Source organism: Chiloscyllium punctatum, chromosome 28 (assembly GCF_047496795.1).
Source record: "Chiloscyllium punctatum isolate Juve2018m chromosome 28, sChiPun1.3, whole genome shotgun sequence".
In the NCBI taxonomy this organism is placed as follows: domain Eukaryota; kingdom Metazoa; phylum Chordata; class Chondrichthyes; order Orectolobiformes; family Hemiscylliidae; genus Chiloscyllium; species Chiloscyllium punctatum.
The window spans coordinates 25,474,900-25,485,900 of NC_092766.1; positions in this window are offsets into that span (position 1 = coordinate 25,474,900).

The following is an 11,001-nucleotide window of genomic DNA, read 5'->3' on the forward strand; positions in this document are numbered from 1 at the left end:
CAACAAGTCTGTCATCCCAGAGATCAGTCTGGTCATCCTTTGCTGCTCTCCCTGAATGTCAGGTTTGTCGTCTGTTAGGAAAAGAAACCAAAACTGCACACAATACTACACAATGTTCGAGATGGGGTCTTGCCAAGGCCCTGTACAGCTGCAGTGAGATACATTTACTCCTATACTCAAATCCCCCTGAAATGAATGTGAATACAGCATTTATCTTCCTTCCTGCTTTCTACTCCTGCAATATTGCTTTCAGTGACTGGTGCACAGGGAGATCCAGATTCCTTTCAAAGTTACAGTTCCCCACTTGCTAGGCCTATATACAATTGTCAGCGTGCCAATGCCATTCCCACTATTGACTTCTGGCTTCAGAACTCACTGCCCTACATGGACTCTAGGTCTACGCAGAAATAAACAAAAATGCAGCTTAAGTTCATTTAAAGAGCAACATTTTTCAAACACTCATTTTTCAAATGGGAGGCTGCCATTCATTGTTCCCATCAAAGTACACAACATCTCATCTCCCCATTACTCTCCATCTTCCACGTATTTGCCCAATCACTCGACTTGTCTCAATCACCTTGGAACCTTTTCACATCCTCCTCATCCACTCACAGGCTGACATCGTTTAGTGCTGTCAGCAGACTTGGGAATATTGCATTTGCGCCACTCACCCAAAGATATTGGGAATAGCTGGAGCCCAGGACACGATTCTTACAATATCCTCCAAACCTTCCATATAAAAATAAAACATTATTTTATTCCTACTCACTGTTTCCTGCCAGCTCTCCCATTCTAAATCTATATAAATCCGAGTCCCAGAGGATTCGAATTTGCACAATAGGCTTGGGGCTTTTTCAAAAATCTTTCTGAGATTCCACTCGCAGGGCATTGATACCTCCGAAATAATTTTACTAAAATCCACTTTCTCAAATATGATTCCCATGTCATAAATCTCGATTGACTTTGTCTATGCCCATTAATTTCAGTCCAATACTTTCGCTAAACTGTTTAGTTGCTGTTTTCATTCTATTCCCTTTTTCTCACAAGAGTGAAATTCCCTAGTATTGCGAGGAATTTTCTTTTTTATTTTGTTTTCGTCTGTGAAGGCATAACTAAGGTATTTGCTCCACAGTTCTGCTATTTCCCGGTCCTCAATTATCTGGCATCAGACTGTAAGAAATCTGCAATTTTTTTCTCTTAATTTTGCCATTGACATATTTCCAGAAAATATTACAAGTTCTCTATTGACAACTTTGTTACGATAATCTTCAGAAACCCATCAATTCCTACCTTAAGCTACTCAATGATTGACCTTCCACAGCCATACAATCACAGGAGCTCAGACTCTGTACTAACAGAACTACAGCACGGTCGACTTTAGGCCCACTTTCCGACACAAGATAGGAGCCGTGAATCTTAAAGCATTTGAAGTGCACAACCATGTGGTTTCTAATGGTTTGAGGTTACCATGACAACTCCACTCTCAAGAAGTGCATTCCAGACCCCAACACCCTCTGGTTGAAAAACAATTCCCAAATCTTCACTAAACCGCAAAGCCTTCACTTTAAGAGTGTGGCCCTCTGAGTCAAAGCAACAGCTGGTGTCTATCCACACTGTCCATGTACCTCGTAATCCTATCCCTCTGAATCACAGACCTCGCAGCCTTCTCTCCGCCAATCTAAACAACCTTTGGGGGCCCTCAGTCTCTCTCCATAGCTGATATGCTCCATCCCAGGGAACATCCTGGTGAATCTGCTCTGCACCTCCTCCACTACAATCACATCCTTCTTGTAATGTTGTTCCCAGACCCACACACAATATTCCATCTTGCCCTCACCACAGTTCTGCATAGTTCTTATAATCTATGCCTCGATGTATAAAGGCTATGTTTACATTCCCCTAGCCTTTCCCAGATTGTGTATTAACCTGTGCAGACACATTCAGCAATGTGTGGAGAAGCACCCTCTGAGCTTTCTAGTGTGCTGCCATTCATTGAGTACTCCCCTGTCTGGTTCCTTCTTCCAAAGTTGCATCACCTCATATTTATCAGGGTTACATTCCATCTGACATTGATCCACCCATCTGACCATTCCATCAGTATCGACCCGTAACATAAGGCCTTCCTCCTCACTGCCAACCACCCGGCCAATATTTGTATCAAATACAAACTTATTTATTACACACCCCACCCCTCGTCCATATTCACAGCTGCATCATTTATGAATACCACAAATAATAAGGTTAAAAATCTCTCAACATCAGTTCTATCACGTGGTTGTGCACGTTGATGAAGAAGCTACGTTTCGAAAGCTAGTGCTGCCGAATAAACCTGTTAGACTATGGTCTGGTGTTACGTTATTTTTAGGTTTACCACCCTAGCCCAACACTTGCACCTCCGAATCACAAATAATAAGGGACCCAGCACTGATGTCTGTGGTACACCATTGGGCACAAGCCTCCAGTCACACAAACAGCCTTTCACCACTCCCCTCTTTCTCTTACGACTAAAGTTGATTTAGATGCAACTTGGCAAGTCACGAATGAGTCCTACGTGTTCATTGGTTATTCTGCTCCACATGACACACTGGTAGGTTATCTGGGGATTCTCCGTAATCTCGCCTTGCCTTGCCCCTGTGTTAGTCAGTCCCTTCCACGCACAGACTTTCCTCCTTGTTGCAGTCTTAAATGGTCTGTCCCTTATCCTGGTATTATTTGCCTTGAATGTGGATTGGACAGCTAGATAAGCATCCTGTTAATTTCCAACTTGTCGTATGTTTTGTCAGTTTTATAAAGTTCACAGTGACCCACCGCTGGTTCTTTGAACCTCAAGAGAACATAGGCCGAGTTTCCTCATCACGCAATCTTGCCACCTGAGGGATTTGTCTGGATAATGTCCATTGCACTTTCTCTGAGGCCAGTATATTCTTTCTCAGATTCGGACACCAAAACTGTGCACAATACTCCAGGTACAGTCTCACCAACACACTGCTTCAACGTGTCTTTACATCTATATTCTTACTCCCTTAAAGGAAGGCAACCAAACTTTAGGTTTCCACTTACATATATTCCTCCAAATACCCTTCACATCATTGCATTTTCGAACTCACTGTGTGAGTTCTTATAGAAAGCCTTCTGATAATCTAAAATATGCCAATTTTACTGGATCCCCATTATCTATGCTATAAGAATCAACTACAAACAATTCCAAAGTTTGTAAAATATGATTTCCCTTTCAGAAATGCATCCTGAGTCTCTGCAATGTTGCTGTTAATGTCTAAGTATCCAATATCACATCCTATATAATAGATTCCAACAGTTTCCCGAGAAATATCAAGTAAATTTGTCAACAGTTCTCCACACTGTCTCTTCTTCCCTTTGTCGATGCTTGGATCCCTACCATTCATCTATAGTGCTTGGATCATGTTTACTAATGTACATTTATCGACATCAGCTTCTGGACTCTGCAGAATGTACAGGAAAATAGAACGCAGTCATCGACAATGCAATCAATACTTCTATTTGTGATTTATTTCTGAAGATTTTGGTATGAAGTACATCTGGTTTGTCAAGCTAAGCAATGCTCAATCCGGCTGCTTGTTCAATATTGCCTTGTTACTGATATGAATTTACTTTATGTCTTTACTTCCACAAGTCCTATACGATCACTTCGTATTTATGGGTGATTTTCTGGATCTTACTCCATTAAGACAGATGTATAGTAACTGGGCATTTGCTTTGCCATTTCCCTATTATCCACCATAAACTCGTCTCTCCCAATTGCAAATTTCCACATTTGACAATGGTTTTTTTTCTTTTGAAATATTTATCATAGATTTTTGCAGTCTTTGTGTTCCTGTTTGTTTCCATGCATGTTCGCTTTTTGATTTCCTGATCAGTTTCATGGCCCTCCTTTTCTGGATTGCAATTTTCTGAGAATTCTTAGGATTCCACAATGTCTGGAATTCTTCTGAAGTCACTCCCTATGATTAATATTCTTTAATTTGTTATGTTAATCATCATTGAGTCACTTTCTCACTCTTTGGTGTTTTCATCTGAAATAAGTAGACATATCTTTCAGACTATGCAGTATTTCTAAAAATCTCCTGGTCCTGACCAGATATATTCAGGAACACTGCAGGAGGACAGAAGAGTAATAGTGGGGGCCCTGGTTGGTAGCCAAATGGTGACGTCCCGGAGGACTGGAGAATAGCGAAGCTGTTCCCTTATTCAAGAAGAGCTATAAAGAAAAACCTGGGACCTATAGACCAGCAAACCTGATATCTCTAGTAGACAAGTTTCTTGAGAAGATTCTGAAAGAGACGATATACATGCTTTTGGAAAGGCAGGGTGTGAGTATGAGCAGACAGCATGTCTTTGTGCATGGGAATCATGGATAAATAATTTGTTAGAGTGCTTTGGTGAAATGACCAGTAACTTTGACAAGTGCATGGTGGAATTTGTAGTGTATATGGATTTCAGTAAGGCCTTCAGTAAGGTTCCACATAGTAGGCTGCTCTGGAAATTTAGATCATATGGAATTGAGGGAGAGCTGGCAAATCAGATCATAGATTTGCTTCATTGTAGGAAAACAGAGGGTAATAGTGGAAGTATGCTTGTCGGGCTGAAGGCCTGTGATGAGTGGAATGCCTAAGGGGTCGGTTCTGGGACTATTACTGCTTGTTTTATGCATGTTTATTGTATATATATTTGCATATTACACACATCTATGATTTAGACGAGAATGTACAGGCATGAATTATAAGTTTCAAGATGACACTAAAATAGACGGTATCATGGACAGTGAGGAAGATGATCAGAAATTTCAGAAATTACAGCAGTACCTTGATCAGGTGAGGAAGTGGGCCGAGAAATGGCAAATAGAGTTTTATACAGATAAGTGTAAGTTTTTGCATTTTAGAAAGTCAAATCAAGATAGGAGTTTCATGGTGAATGGCAGGGCCTTAAGGAGTGTATTGAGACAAAGGGACCTTGGAATTCAGGTTCAAGGTTCTCTGAAAGTGGAGTCACAGGTAGATAGGGTAGTGAAAAAGGCATTTGGCAAACTGGCCTTCATCAGTCAGAGTAATGAGTATCGAAATTAGGGAGTTATGTTGCAGTTATACAGGATGCTGGTGAGGCAATGCTGGTAGTGTTATGTGAAGTATTGTTCACTTTGCTACGGGAAGGATGTTATTATACTGGAAATAGTGCAGAAGAAATTTACAAGGATGTTGCCCAGATTCAATGGTCTGAGATATAGTGAGATGTTGGGTAAGCTAGGAGTTTTTACTTTCGAGTGTATGAGACAGAGGGGGATCTGATAGAAGTGTAGAAGATCATGGGAGGCATGGATAGAGTGAATGCAATCAGTCTTTTTCCCCAGGGTTGAGCAACCACGGACCAGAGGGCATCAATTTAAGATCCGAGGGGAAAGAGTAAAAGGGAAACTGAGGGGCAATTTATTTTACACACACGGTGGTGTGCACATGGAATGAGATGCCAGCAGAAGTGGTTGAGGTGGGTAGATACACAAATTTTAAAATGCATTTGGACAAATACACGGATAGGAAAAAATAAGAAGGATACGGGGCAAGGGCAAGGAAATAGGGTTAATGTGAATGGACATTTTGTTCGGAATGGACCAATTTGGGCTGAAGGGCCTTTCTCCGTGCTGTCGGACTCTATGAATCTCACAATTGTCTTCTCCCATTGATTGTTATATTATACTTCCCCAATCCATTGGAGTGAACTTGACCCTCTAGCCTCCGGGCTTCCATGATGATTGACCAGAATGTTCAAACATTCGATATGGTATTCAGACGCCGTGTAAAAATGGAACATATTGATGTCACTATTCCTCCAAAGCTGCTTCAGAGCAAGGTTATTAATTAGTCCTCCTGACAACACAATACCAAATCTGAAATAACCTGCTCTTTTTATTTTGGTTCACAACATACTGTTTAACCGACCTGATACACACTTACGGAAGTTTTTCTTCACAGTAGTAGTAGTCACTGCAGTTTTGGTGCAACATGAGACCATCTATTATTATTGCAGCACCACGATTATTTGTTATTCATTCACAGGATGAGGGCGTCGCTGGATAACCAGCATTTATTGCCCATGCCAGAGGGTAGTTAAGAGTCAGCAGCGTTGCCTTGAGTCTGGAGTCACATGCAGGCCACACCAGGTAGGGACAGCAGTATCCTTCCCTCAAGGACATCAGTGAACCAGATGAGTTTTTCCAACAATCGCCAATGGATTCCTGGTCATCATAAACCCTTGATACATATTGAATTCAAACACATATTGAATTCAAATTCCACCAACTGCCATGGCAGGATTTGAATTCATGTCCCCAGAATATTACCTGGGTCTCTCGGTGAACAACCCAGCGATAATATCACTGTGTCATTGCTCCCCCTTGCATATACTTGCATACCTAATTTTCATAGCATATGTGATAAAGTATTGACGTGACAGATTTGATTTTGATATATAACACACTGATGTTTGCTTCACCTTGCTATTTGTAAGATCCACCCAAACTGATACTGTGGGAAGTGAGGGAAAGTGTCTGTGGTGTTATTAGCGATAGCCTTGGACAAGACGTTCAGGGGGACTCACCTTAAAGCTGAGATGATCTGAAGAATTGGTCAGCAATACAACACCAATATTCTTTCCCCCCACTTTGCCAGGATAAGTGTCAACATATTTTTCTGCTCCCTCACACTCACTGTGTATCTGTTGTAACACCTACCCCCGAACAAGGCTCATACTCTATCTCCAAATAAGGCTCAAGCACGACCAAACTCACTGTTGAATTCAGCATCTTCCTTCCCCCACTTTTTTTGTCACTGACGCAATAGCCCCACACACTAATACCACTGCATGGATACAACACTGTGGTCAGACTCCCTCCGGATATCTCATCCTTCCCCCCTTCCCCTATACCAGCATTAACAGCAAGCAAACTTGAAGATGACTCTAAAATAGGTGGTATCGTGGACAGTGAGGAAGTATATCAGAAATTGCAGCAGGACCTTGATCAAACTGGAGAAGTGGGCCGGGGAATATTTTGGCAACGTTAGATCCAGGTAGGAGTTTCATGGTGATTGGTAGGACCTTCAGGAGTGTAGTTGAGCAGAGGGACCATGGAGTTTAGGTCCACTGTTCTCTGAAAGTGGGGTCATAGTTAAACATGGCAGTGAAGAAGGCTTTTGCCACACGAGAATGCATCGGTCAGGACATGGAGGAGAGCAGTTGGGAAGTTATGTTGCAGTTAGACAGGATGTTGGTGAGGCTGCACTTGTAGTGCTGTGTTCAGTTTTAGTCGCATTGCGATCGGAAGGATGTTTTTAATTAGGAATGTATGCAGACGGAATTTACAAAAATGTTGCCAGGACCCAACAGTATGAATTATAAGGAGTGGTTGGACAAGCGAGGACATTTTTCTTTAGAGCACAGGAGAGGGGTCTATAGAAGTTTACATGGATAGGGTGAATGGACCCAACCTTTTTTTCCTAGAGTTGGGGAATCAAGGAGGGGAGAGCATCAGTTTAAGGTCAGAGGGGAAAGAATAAAAGGGAAACTGATGGAAACTGTTTTATACAGAGTGGTACACAAAGGGAATGAGCTGCCAACGGAAGTGGTTGAAGCATTTATATTAACGATACGTAAATGGCATTTGGGTAATTACATGGACAGGAAAGGACGAGAATGCTATGGGCCAACTGCTGGGAATGGGGTTAGTGTGGTTTGATATTTGGGTCAGCATGGACGAGTTTAGGGCCAAAGGGCCTCTCTGCCTCTCTCCATGCTCTAGGATTTGATGACTCTACAAATTGAACAGCATTTGGGTCAAACTCTCATTTTTCCTTTGGTCATAAGTTCGAATCATATTTGGATAATGTTCTTTCAAGTTAACTTTGCAGATATTTTGCTTTTAAGTTTGTTATCGACAATACGTGTGTGTGTGTGTGTGTGTGTGTGTGTGTGTGTGTGTGTGTGTGTGTGTGTGTGTGTGTGTGAGTGTGTGTGTGTGTGTGTGTCTGTCTGTCTGTCTGTCTGTGTGTGCGTGTGTGTGTGTGTGTGTTTGTGTGTGTTTCTCAGTATTTTTCAAAGGGAAATATCTCTGTACATATTTGCAATATCCTCTCGTCATTCTTCTTTCCATCATAGTTTATTTTGGTCATAGACATGTTGTTTTAGTAGATTAAAGAAATCTGCCTGACTTGTTCCGAACACTGACCCTGACACACTCTGAGAACTATATCATTGGCCATATCACCAACATAGTTATAATTATTTTTTGTGGGCGGTGGAGGAGTGGGGCAAGAAAAGGTAGAAGGTTGCCAAAACAACACAGGGAATTATCGACTCAATCAGCCAACGTCAGAGACGAGCAGTTCCTTGGAGGGGATTCTGAGGGATAGAATTTGCATTTATTTAGAAAGACAAGGAATGATTAGGGATAGTCAATATGGATTTGTGAAATCATGTCTAATTAATGTGATTGAGTATTATGAAGAGATGACAAAGAAGATTGAAGAATACACTGTGGTGTACAATTTTTACACAAACTTCTGCAAAGCATATAATAAGGTTCCCCATTGTAGACAGATTACTAAAATTAGGTTATATGTAATCAAGGAAAAGCTAACCAATTGGATACAAATTTGAATTGAAGGTAATGGATTGTTTTCCAAACTGAAGACCTGTGGCCAGCGGTGTGCTGAAAGAATCAGTGCTGAGCTCACTGCTTTTTATCACGGCTATAAACAACTTTGATGTGATTATCGGAGGCATGGTTAGTAAGTTTACAGATAACATCACCAAATTGGTTCAGTGGACAGTGAAGAAGATTATCTCAGAATATAACGGGATCCTTGAACATCAATGAGCCAAGGACTGGCAGATGGAGTTTAGTTTAGATATTTGTGAGGTTTTATATTTTGGTAAGTTAACGCGGGGTAGTGCCCTGGGAAATGTTGCTTAACAAAGTGAACTATGTGTGAAGATTCATAGTTCCTTGAAAGTGGAGTTTAGGTCGGTAGAGTAGTGAGGAACGTGGTTGACATGCTTGTCTTAATCGGTCAGAACATTGAGAATAGGAGTAGGGGTAGCGTGAGGGGCTTGTACAGGACGTAGTTGAAGCCACTTTAAGAAAACTGTGTATATATCAGTTGACTCTTTTAAAGGATGGATGTTGTTAAGCTTGAAAAGGTGCAGAAAAGATTTACAATGATTTTCTTGAACCTGAGGGTTTGAGCTACAGGGAGATGATGAACAGGATGAGGCTTTTTCCACTGGACTGTCAGAGACTGAATGGTGACATGACAGAGGTTTAATAAAGTCCTGAGGCGCATGGATAGTCTGATTGGACAAGATCTTTTTCCCAGAGTAGGGGCGTCCAGATCTAGACGGCATAGAGTGAAGGTGACAGGGCAAAGACTTAAAAGGGACCTGAGGGGAAACCTTTTCATACAGAGGCTGGTGGGTGTACTGTCAGAGAAAGTAGTGAAAGCGTGTACAATTACATGTTTACAATGTAACTGGATAGGTCCATAAATAGGAATGGATCATGTGATGTGGGCCAAATGTTGGCAAGTGGGACGAGATCTGATGAAGATGCCTGATCGGCATGGACAAATTGGACAAAAGGATCTTTTTCCACGCTGTATGATTCTCTTATTCTCACAGCGGGATGAGGAAGAATTCTAAAAGGGCCATTCGAATGGAAATGATCTTCCCCGGAAGTTTGTGGTGCCTCTCTAATTACAAGTATTCACAGCTGAGTTAGTTAAAGATTTGACAGAGAAGTAAGTCACAGATAATGGGACACAGACAGGACGATGAGGCTGAGACCACAATCTGATTAGCCACAATCTTAATGTCTGGTGGAGAAGGCTCAAATTCTCTAATGACCCCCTCCTGCTCCTCAGTCCCATGTTTCTGTGTTCCATTCAACCCCTCTAACCTGCTAGACAGGAGCAGTCAGAGTCCACTTATTGTCATAGCATGGTGCACAGAAATAGAGGAAACAGTTCGGTCCCTCGAGACTGTCCCACTCGGTTTGGGAGATTTGGAAAATGTAATTTGAAGACCCAGGCTGGATATGGAAGAGGTTGCTCATTTTTATTTACAAAACCTCCCCTCTCTGTATCTTGTGCTTCATTTGTTGATCATGTTGTAGACCCAGATTCACTGTGAATACAGCCCCCAAATGTCACCCAGTGATGGCTCACAAAATCCACGGGTCTCCCTGATTGCAACATTCCATAAAAGACCTTCCAGGAAAATAACACATACGAACTTTCCAATAACAGAATGGGAGAGCATCAGAAACAGGGGCAGGTCATTCACATCCCAAGCCTGCCTTGCCCTTCACTAAGATCAAGGCTGACCTGCTCCAAGTCTCAAATCTTCTTAATGTCCAAGTCTTCTTGAGCACTTCCATAGAACACAGAACAAAGAACAGTACTGATTTGGAGATGTCGGTGTTCGACTGGGGTGTACAAAGTTAGAAATCACATAGCACCAGGTTATAGTCCAACAGGTTTAATTGGAAGCTCACTAGCTTTCGGAGCGCCTACAAAATTTTCAGGACAGTTTGTTCCTCTTCAGCTCTTGAAACAATCTGTGACCATGTATAGCAAGACTCGAACAACATTCAAGATCGTGTTGTTAAAGTCTGGGTAACATTATGTAACAGTACAGTATATTTCCACAGTAAAAGGACAGGTTCATTCAGCAGCTCAATCTGGTTTCACGAGAAAGTTAGGAGGCCATTCATCCCATCAAAACTACTGGGCAAAAGAAGGATAACCCTTTCAGTCCCTCCTGCCTGTTGCATAGCAAGATGCGAGTCTGCTCTCTCCCACATGTCACGTACATGGGATCAGAAAGAACCATTTCACTCCTGGAGTCACTTACAAAGTATCAGGAAGAGGCTATTCAGCTTGTCAAGCCACGAACACAGGAACAGGAAAGTGTCAGAGA